Source organism: Drosophila virilis, unplaced genomic scaffold, assembly GCF_030788295.1.
Source record: "Drosophila virilis strain 15010-1051.87 unplaced genomic scaffold, Dvir_AGI_RSII-ME tig00001851, whole genome shotgun sequence".
NCBI lineage: Eukaryota > Metazoa > Arthropoda > Insecta > Diptera > Drosophilidae > Drosophila > Drosophila virilis.
The window spans coordinates 277,233-287,764 of NW_027212863.1; positions in this window are offsets into that span (position 1 = coordinate 277,233).

Genomic DNA, 10,532 nt, shown 5'->3' on the forward strand with positions numbered 1-10,532 from the left:
ACATGTTGTTTTTGTCCGTCTGTGGTTCTCACATCGCCTTTTATTTTGTTAAAGTCAATCGAGTATCGAGAATTTTATTCGCTAAGCTCCCTTCAATCACGCTTTTCGTAGCCCCACTATCAACCAAGGCTAAGTAATGCTGATTGAATATTTACAAATTCGTAAACGGCCGCACATCGTTTGATCGATGATCAATTGCTGAAATACGGTGCTTATTTAGCGAGCGTCGCTGCTGCGTCCATACGACGAAGGTTCTCCGGAGAGTTTTCTGAAACAGGGTTACACTTTCTACAAGTGGGTTTATAAGTATCAACGGCACCACAGCCGTAACAAAATACACGACGAGCTGTGTCCCTTTTCCTCGCAGTTCCAGCAAATCAATTTTTCCGGAAAATGTATAGCATTTAAGTCCCCAGTTTCTACCAGATTCTGCGTAAGATCCGTCATTGTTGTATCTTCATGGACTACCTCGTTGACTACTCGTTGTGGTTTAATTGGTCGAGAAATTGGCTTGGAAAGGTAATTCAAATTGAACGCTTCATGCGTGTGACATTCTTTGAGTAATGTCGCAAGACTCGGAGTATTTACATGAAGTATTTCATGTCTTAATTCAGGTTTTCGGTTGCGCTTGACATTGATCACTAACTCTGCGTCTGACATTGGTTCCCGTAAGGCATCTGACAAGGCGAGAATCGTATCTAAAATTGCATCAAAGCTTTCGGACCCTCGTTGCTTGCGTCTTATAACCATGTCTTTTATGTCTTCATCTGATCTGTGGTCTTTATATCTTTCTCGCAAGCATGTGCACAAATTGAACCAGCCTGTTTGGTCAGTCAGTCAGGTGATGTCTTCAAATAAATGTCAAAGCTGGTCCGTTTTGTTTTGCAATTTTTACCGTCGCCTCCCAAAGGCCACCAAAGTGAGGGAGCACGGGGGATGAAGCGCCAGTCAATTGTGGCCGAGGAAGAGATTTTTAAGCTCCAACGGCTCGTTTTTGGCGACGACAAAATTGGTGGCATTGTCAGACCAAATCTGACGTGGCTTGGCATATAAAGCGATTTAGAGCATCATCAATCGCTCGAGCTTCAACAAATCGCTCATTTGGAAGATTAGCCATTACGTGTTCCAACAAGCGGGGCTAGTTCCAGAAACATCTGATGCATTTTTTTACAATGCTGGAAACTGTTTTGCGGCCACCAATCGGCCAATATTGCAGATCCAACAAGGCAAATACTCGTTGAATAACAGAAAAGGAATTAACATATTTGCACCTTAATATGGCATCATCTGCAGAATTTATGATGAGCAACACTCTTTTGCGTAACTCCACTATTGGTTTTTCAAGAAGACAAGTCGAAGGCCAGCACCTTTGTGGACCAGTCAAAAATTCAGGACCACATGACCAAGGTTTTGACTCTATAAACTCGTCGTGAGTGGCCCCTCTGGAGAGAATATCAGCTGGGTTACTGGCTGTTGGAACATAATGCCACTGGAATCCCGCTTTTAGTTACTGGATGGTGGCTATCCGATTGGCAACGAATACGTTGAACTTCGACGATTCTTCTCGGTTCCATGATAGACATATTGATGAATCTGACCAACAATGGAATGTACTGGCAAATAATTAACATTCAGCTACTTCCTGCATCAATTGGGCTAACAAAAGTACGCTACGAAGCTCGAGTTTTGGTACCGTAAGAGTTTTAAGTGGAGCCACTCGTGATTTAGAACAGAATATGCGTGAACTGTATGTATTGCAATCCAACCGAGGAAAGGTGGACTACTGGACATTTTTGAAAGTTAGGCAAAGTTCCTGCCAGGCAGTATTTGGAGTAGATTGGAGACTCATGCCAATCTAAGTTTTCCTTCCTAGTGGATCGTAAAAACGACAGAACAGATCTCTTGCAACGTTTAAGAGTCTGCTTGGCAGCCATTAGAGAAAACATTAATTTATCAGTTGAAGGATCCCACGCAAGGCCCAAGGTTTCGGTAATGTCGCTTCCATCGCTAAATTTTAAAAACGATTCCTTATCCTTTTCAGGAATGCCTTTTAGCACTGCACAGTGACTCGAGCACCATTTTCTGAGTTCAAAGCAACCTTTAGATAGGATGCCCTTTATTTAACTTAATGCTTCGATCGCCTCTTGGGTCGAGCCACCACCAAATATAAGTTCGCACCAATTGGAAATGAATGTTGCTCGACGACTGCCAAGCTGGTTTTGTGACATACGTAACTGTGTCCAACTTGAAGACACTTAATTCAAAATCAGTAGAACTTCGCCACAAGATGCATTGTAGGTTGTTGGAAATGAATGTTGCTCGACGACTGCCAAGCTGGTTTTGTGACATACGTAACTGTGTCCAACTTGAAGACACTTAATTCAAAATCAGTAGAACTTCGCCACAAGATGCATTGTAGGTTGTTATCTGGGACCGTAACTCTGACACAGGGATACATCTTGCTAATGTCTCCAGTAAGGGCAACATGGATCGTGCGAAATCGCATCAAAATGTTTAACAGTTTCGGTTGTTGACTGCCCAACCATCAATACTTCATTCAGCGAACATCCAGTGCTTGTGATAGCTGAACCATTAAACAAGACACAAAGTTTGGGGCTCGTGCTTTGTTCCTTCAGCACGCAATGATGAGGGAGAAAATATTTGCATAAACGTAACGACTTTGGAGGGACAAGAGTCATACGTCCGAGTTCCAAATACTCTTGAATAAACGCGCAATACTGGGATTTATGGATGGGATGACCATGCAACTTTCACCCAATTGATCCAGAGAGAGTTTGAGAGGGAGTCGCACGGAATATGCTCCTGTTGGCAACCTTTGGAAATGCTTAACAAAATGCTCCTCGCAGTCAAGCTCTTCCTTTCCTTTTTTCGGTTCGGCCATCAGAATCACTGTGGGCATCAGACGATAAACTATTGGCCAAAAGAGAGGTACCGCCTTGCTGGGAACCGCCATCTGCAACTATACAGCTAAAGCGTATCTACAGCAGAAGAGGCAGTTTTATTTGCCCGACACACAGTAGCTCGTAGAAAAGTCCAGCATCGATTAATAATTCAACACGCTGCGGCTTTTAAAAGCAAGGGTCAGCGAGGCGAATATTGCCAGGCACATTCCAATTAGTTGTATTAAGGGCGATGCTTGGATGGCGATCTGCTATAGTGGAAGCTACGATGGTTGTGAAGATTGCAGAGTACTCGGACGTTCGAGATTGTAGATTGACGGTCACAGTGCATCCATCCATCAGTAGCGAAAGGGATGTTATTAAATGTAGCTGTGACCCACCATCCAATACAGCACGACACGCAACTATAGTCCCAGACCGATTTTTAACTAGTGCAATAGCAGTGGCCAGGAACACAACATAGTTGCTGAGGTTGTGGGCAATAAGAGAGGTAGAGGTGGGGGCTGAAGAAGCTGCTGTAGGAGTGACAGAGTGATGAATCGAATGCAAAACGTCTTAATGCAGAAGTATGGTGCTTGGAGCCACATGTGCGACAAGTTCCAGAATTGCATTGTAGTATGCATATATATTGAATATCTACTGTACCAAGAGTACTTAAAGAGAACACACTGTAACACCTTGTTGCAATGTTTATATGAACAAAACCCAGGTTATAAACCACGTGGCCGAAATATGAGTCGATCAGCGCGCTCACAGAATGTGCAAGTGTCAGCATTCTGTTAGACGCGCCGACCACTTGACCGAACTCAAGGGCATGCATATACCCTAGCGCTCCAGCTTAAGAGAGCATAATTACTTACATATAACATAAAGAATATACATAACCGTCTCTCTGCTGTCCAACTATGGGCAGCGCAGCGATGAGATTTACGCTTACTTAGAACTTAAAGAAAAATGTAAAAATCAGATTCAACTGAATGTTGGAAGCGGCACCTTCGCTGCTCCCAAATAAATATAAAGATTATTGAAAAATCAAATCATTCTCAACATGGCGACCGTGACATGGTCCTAAACAAAAAAACACAACAACTATACAAAACAACAACTATGAAAAGCGTTACAAGTGATGACCAGAAGTCAACAAGTGTGAGAGGCAATCCGTCCCTTACGCCAGCGCGGGGCGACATAGAGATTGAAAAAAAAAAAAAACTGAAAGTCTGAGTGAGTAGAGTGCGAGTAATGGGCAAACGTGGGGGCCAGAAAAACAAAATAAATAAGAGAATAGCACACATTAAGTGGCTATTATACACGAATACGCCGCCCACATTGGCAACGCCACAAAAATTAACTGCCGAACTTGATTTTCTGAAAGAAACCCTCCAGCAAAGAAAGCCAAATACCGCAACTCACTATGCAAATATCAAAGTTATAATGAAAAACTAATGAAAAAACCACCATCTCCAAGGCCGTTGCCGAAAAAACCTGACGTCTGCCCGAACGACTGCCCTGGATCACTATACGCTCCAGCATGCAAATTCACATGCTTGAGACCAAAGACCACTGCGAAGACCGGTACTGGCCCCGCCTGAGCCAAAAGGCCACGGACATCAGCAGCAAAAGAAGACAACAGCGCGAGGGGCACTCCACCACTTTCGCCTACGAAGGAGCGTCAGTGTAGCCAAACCGGCGACGACCAGCTGACGCGGAGGACAACTGGACATCTGGAGCAACAGTTATATATAATAAAATTTGTAAAATTGTACGGAACCATCTCCGCTCAATTAGAAGTATAGCCCGTAAAGCTATACAAACCAATAGGTAGAAAAACTTGTTAACGTAAATGCAAAGCAATGCAATAGTAAAATTTACTGAAGATACAACAAATAGTTATAAATACATTCTAAAAATATATACGCCCAAAATGGCAATAGTAGACGTTAAGTCAGTGGACTCCACTGCCAATGTCATTAATAAAGTAGAGTCAAATAATAATGACTTAGAACTAATACACACACTGTTAATAATAATTTTTGTTATTATGTGTGGTTTTATAAACTATATAAATTACATAACAAATGTTTAAAAAAGAAATATATGAGCCAGGCAAATGACCTAGACAAAATTTAAAGTCAATTTTCGTATCGAGAATTTTATTCGCTAAGCTCCCTTCAATCACGCTTTTCGTAGCCCCACTATCAAACAAGGCTAAGTAATGCTGATTGAATATTTACAATCTGTGATCTGATCTGTGATCCTTATATCTTTCTCGCAAGCATGTGCACAAATTGAACCAGCCTGTTTTGTCAGTCAGTCAGGTGATATCTTCAAATAAATGTCAAAGCTGGTCCGGTAAACAGCAAATTGGCAAACTGATATAACAACCTAAAATTGCCATTTAAACATTGTGAAGTCAAGCAATTTATGCGATATATAAAGTCGTCGACTGGGATATCACTAGCCACGCCTGTAAATCTGACTCCGCCATTTGGAACGCTGTTGTAGAAGATTTAAATAATCCTCTCTTCTCTTCTTTTTCCAGGACACTCGCTGCCAGCTATATAGACGATTAAGATTGAGCCGTGTCACACTTTCTTCTGTGAACGTGGCTTGTAGACCACCAACCAAATAATGAGCTGGGGTAAGAACATCAAGGTCTTCTGGATCTTCTGAAATGGGAAGCAGTGGTCTAAATTAATGACTGCCGCTATGTGGCACACATGGACATAAAGCTCTTCGAATCCCAGCCACAGCCCGATAGAAGTGATGTTTTGCAATTTTTACCGCCGCCTCCCAAAGGCCACCAAAGTGAGGGGAGCACGGGGGATGAAGCGCCAGTCAATTGTGTCCGAGGAAGAGATTTTTTAGCTCCAACGGCTCGTTTCTGGCGCCGACAAAATTGGTGGCATTGTCAGACCAAATCTGACGTGGCTTGATATATAAAGCGAATTAGAGCATTGGGAAATGCACACGTAAATAGATCCTTACCAGCTCCAAATGAATGGCTTTCCTGGCGAAGCAAATAAATACGCTGATGTAGCATTTTATAGGAGCTTTGTTTCGAGTGTCAGTCAGGCTTGTAGAAGAATGGTCCGCAAAAGTCCACACCAGTTATATCAATCGCTCGAGCTTCAACAAATCGCTCATTTGGAAGATTAGCCATTACGTGTTCCACCAAGCGGGGCTCGTTCCAGAAACATCTGATGCATTTTTTTACAATGCTGGAAACTGTTTTGCGGCCACCAATCGGCCAATATTGCAGACGAATTGCTCCAACAAGGCAAATATTCGTTGAATAACAGAAAAGGAATTAACATATTTGCACCTTAATATGGCATCATCTGCAGAATTTATGATGAGCAACACTCTTGCGTAAATCCAGTATTGGTTTTTCAAGAAGACAAGTCGCAGGCCAGCACATTTGTGGACCAGTCAAAAATTCAGGACCACATGACCAAAGTTTTGACTCTGTAAACTTGTCGTGAGTGGCCCCTCTGGAGAGAATATCAGCTGGATTACTGGCTGTCGAAACATAATGCCACTGGAATCCCGCTTTTAGTTACCGGATGGTGGCTATCCGATTGGCAACGAATACGTTGAACTTCGACGATTCATCTCGGTTCCATGATAGACATATTGATGAATCTGACCAACAATGCAATGTACTGGCAAATAATTAACATTCAGCTACTTCCTGCATCAATTGGGCTAACAAAAGTGCGCTACATAGCTCTAGTTTTGGTACCGTAAGAGTTTTAAGTGGAGCCACTCGTGATTTAGAACAGAATAGGCGTGAACTGTATGTATTCCAATCCAACCGAGGAAAGGTGGACTACTGGACATTTCTGAAAGTTAGGCAAAGTTCCTGCCAGGCAGTATTTAGAGAAGGTTGGAGACTCTCATCCCAATCTAAGTTTTCCTTCCTAGTGGATCGTAAAAACGACAGAACAGATCTCTTGCAACGTTTAAGAGTCTGATTGGCAGCCATGAGAGAAAACATTAATTTATCAGTTGAAGGATCCCACGCAAGGCCCAAGGTTTCGGTAATGTCGCTTCCATCGCTAAATTTTAAAAACGATTCCTTATCCTTATCAGGAATGTCTTTGAGCACTGCACAGTGACTCGAGCATCATTTTCTGAGTTCAAAGCAACCTTTAGATAGCCTCTTGGATCGAGCCACCACCAGATATAAGTTCGGACCAATTGGAAATGAATGTTGCTCGACGACTGCCAAGCTGGTTTTGTGACATACGTAACTGTGTCCAACTTGAAGACACTTAATTCAAAATCAGTAGAACTTCGCCACACGATGCATTGTAGGTTGTTATCTGGGGCCGTAACTCTGACACAGCGATACATCTTGCTAATGTCTCCAGTCAGGGCAACATGGATCGTGCGAAATCGCATTAAAATGTTTAACAGTTTCGGTTTTTGACTGCCCAACCATCAATACTTCATTCAGCGATAGCTGGTAATAGCTGAACCACTAAACAAGACACGAAGTCTGGTGCTCGTGCTTTGTTCCTTCAGCACGCAATGATGAGGGAGAAAATATTTGCATAAACGTAACGACTTTGGAGGGACAAGAGTCATATGTCCGAGCTCCAAATACTCTTGAACGCGCAATACTGGGATTTATGGTTGGGATGACGATGCAAATTTCCCTCAAGCGATATAAATCTGTAAAATGCCTTTTGGTAAGATTCACCCAATTGATCCAGAGTGAGTTTGAGAGGGAGTCGCACGGAATATGCTCCTGTTGGCAACCTTTGAAAATGCTTAACAAAATGCTCCTCGCAATCAAGCTCTTCCTTTCCTTTTTTCGGTTCGGCCATCAGAATCAGTGTGGGCATCAGACGATAAGCTATTGGCCAAAAGAGAGGTACCGCCTTGCTGGGAACCGCCATCTGCCACTACACAGCTAAAGCGTATCTACAGCAGAAGAGGCAATGCCGGTAGCAGTTTTATTTGCCCGACACACATTAGCTCGTAGAAAAGTCCAGCGTCGATTAATAATTCAACACGCTGCGGCTTTTAAAAGCAAGGGTCAGCGAGGCGATATTGCCAAGCACATTCCAATTAGTTGTATTAAGGGCGATGCTTGGATGGCGATCTGCTATAGTGGAAGCTACGATGGTTGTAAAGAATGCAGAGTACTCGGACGTTCGAGACTGTAGATTGACGGTCACAGTACATCCATCCATCAGTAGCGAAAGGGATGTTATTAAATGTAGCTGTGACTCACCATCCAATACAGCACGACACGGAACTATAGTCCCAGACCGATTTTTAACTAGTGCAACAGTGGCCAGAAACACAACATCGCTGCTGAGGTTGTGGGCAATAAGAGAGGTAGAGGTGGGGGCTGAAGAAGCTGCTGTGGGAGTGACAGAGTGATGAATCGAATGCAAAACGTCTTAATGCAGAAGTGTGGTGCTTGGAGCCACATGTGCGACAAGTTCCAGAATTGCATTGTAGTATGCATATATATTGAATATCTACTGTACCAAGAGTACTTAAAGAGAACACACTGTAACACCTTGTTGCAATGTTTATATGAACAAAACCCCGGTTATAAACCAAGTGGCCGAAATATGAGTCGATCAGCGCGCTCACAGAATGTGCAAGTGTCAGCATTCTGTTAGACGCGCCGACCACTTGACCGAACTCAAGGGCATGCATATACCCTAGCGCTCCAGCTTAAGAGAGCATAATTACTTACATATAACATAAAGAATATACATAACCGTCTCTCTGCTGTCCAACTATGGGCAGCGCAGCGATGAGATTTACGCTTACTTAGAACTTAAAGAAAAATGTAAAAATCAGATTCAACTGAATGTTGGAAGCGGCACCTTCGCTGCTCCCAAATAAATATAAAGATTATTGAAAAATCAAATCATTCTCAACATGGCGACCGTGACATGGTCCTAAACAAAAAAACACAACAACTATACAAAACAACAACTATGAAAAGCGTTACAAGTGATGACCAGAAGTCAACAAGTGTGAGAGGCAATCCGTCCCTTACGCCAGCGCGGGGCGACATAGAGATTGAAAAAAAAAAAAAACTGAAAGTCTGAGTGAGTAGAGTGCGAGTAATGGGCAAACGTGGGGGCCAGAAAAACAAAATAAATAAGAGAATAGCACACATTAAGTGGCTATTATACACGAATACGCCGCCCACATTGGCAACGCCACAAAAATTAACTGCCGAACTTGATTTTCTGAAAGAAACCCTCCAGCAAAGAAAGCCAAATACCGCAACTCACTATGCAAATATCAAAGTTATAATGAAAAACTAATGAAAAAACCACCATCTCCAAGGCCGTTGCCGAAAAAACCTGACGTCTGCCCGAACGACTGCCCTGGATCACTATACGCTCCAGCATGCAAATTCACATGCTTGAGACCAAAGACCACTGCGAAGACCGGTACTGGCCCCGCCTGAGCCAAAAGGCCACGGACATCAGCAGCAAAAGAAGACAACAGCGCGAGGGGCACTCCACCACTTTCGCCTACGAAGGAGCGTCAGTGTAGCCAAACCGGCGACGACCAGCTGACGCGGAGGACAACTGGACATCTGGAGCAACAGTTATATATAATAAAATTTGTAAAATTGTACGGAACCATCTCCGCTCAATTAGAAGTATAGCCCGTAAAGCTATACAAACCAATAGGTAGAAAAACTTGTTAACGTAAATGCAAAGCAATGCAATAGTAAAATTTACTGAAGATACAACAAATAGTTATAAATACATTCTAAAAATATATACGCCCAAAATGGCAATAGTAGACGTTAAGTCAGTGGACTCCACTGCCAATGTCATTAATAAAGTAGAGTCAAATAATAATGACTTAGAACTAATACACACACTGTTAATAATAATTTTTGTTATTATGTGTGGTTTTATAAACTATATAAATTACATAACAAATGTTTAAAAAAGAAATATATGAGCCAGGCAAATGACCTAGACAAAATTTAAAGTCAATTTTCGTATCGAGAATTTTATTCGCTAAGCTCCCTTCAATCACGCTTTTCGTAGCCCCACTATCAAACAAGGCTAAGTAATGCTGATTGAATATTTACAATCTGTGATCTGATCTGTGATCCTTATATCTTTCTCGCAAGCATGTGCACAAATTGAACCAGCCTGTTTTGTCAGTCAGTCAGGTGATATCTTCAAATAAATGTCAAAGCTGGTCCGGTAAACAGCAAATTGGCAAACTGATATAACAACCTAAAATTGCCATTTAAACATTGTGAAGTCAAGCAATTTATGCGATATATAAAGTCGTCGACTGGGATATCACTAGCCACGCCTGTAAATCTGACTCCGCCATTTGGAACGCTGTTGTAGAAGATTTAAATAATCCTCTCTTCTCTTCTTTTTCCAGGACACTCGCTGCCAGCTATATAGACGATTAAGATTGAGCCGTGTCACACTTTCTTCTGTGAACGTGGCTTGTAGACCACCAACCAAATAATGAGCTGGGGTAAGAACATCAAGGTCTTCTGGATCTTCTGAAATGGGAAGCAGTGGTCTAAATTAATGACTGCCGCTATGTGGCACACATGGACATAAAGCTCTTCGAATCCCAGCCACAGCC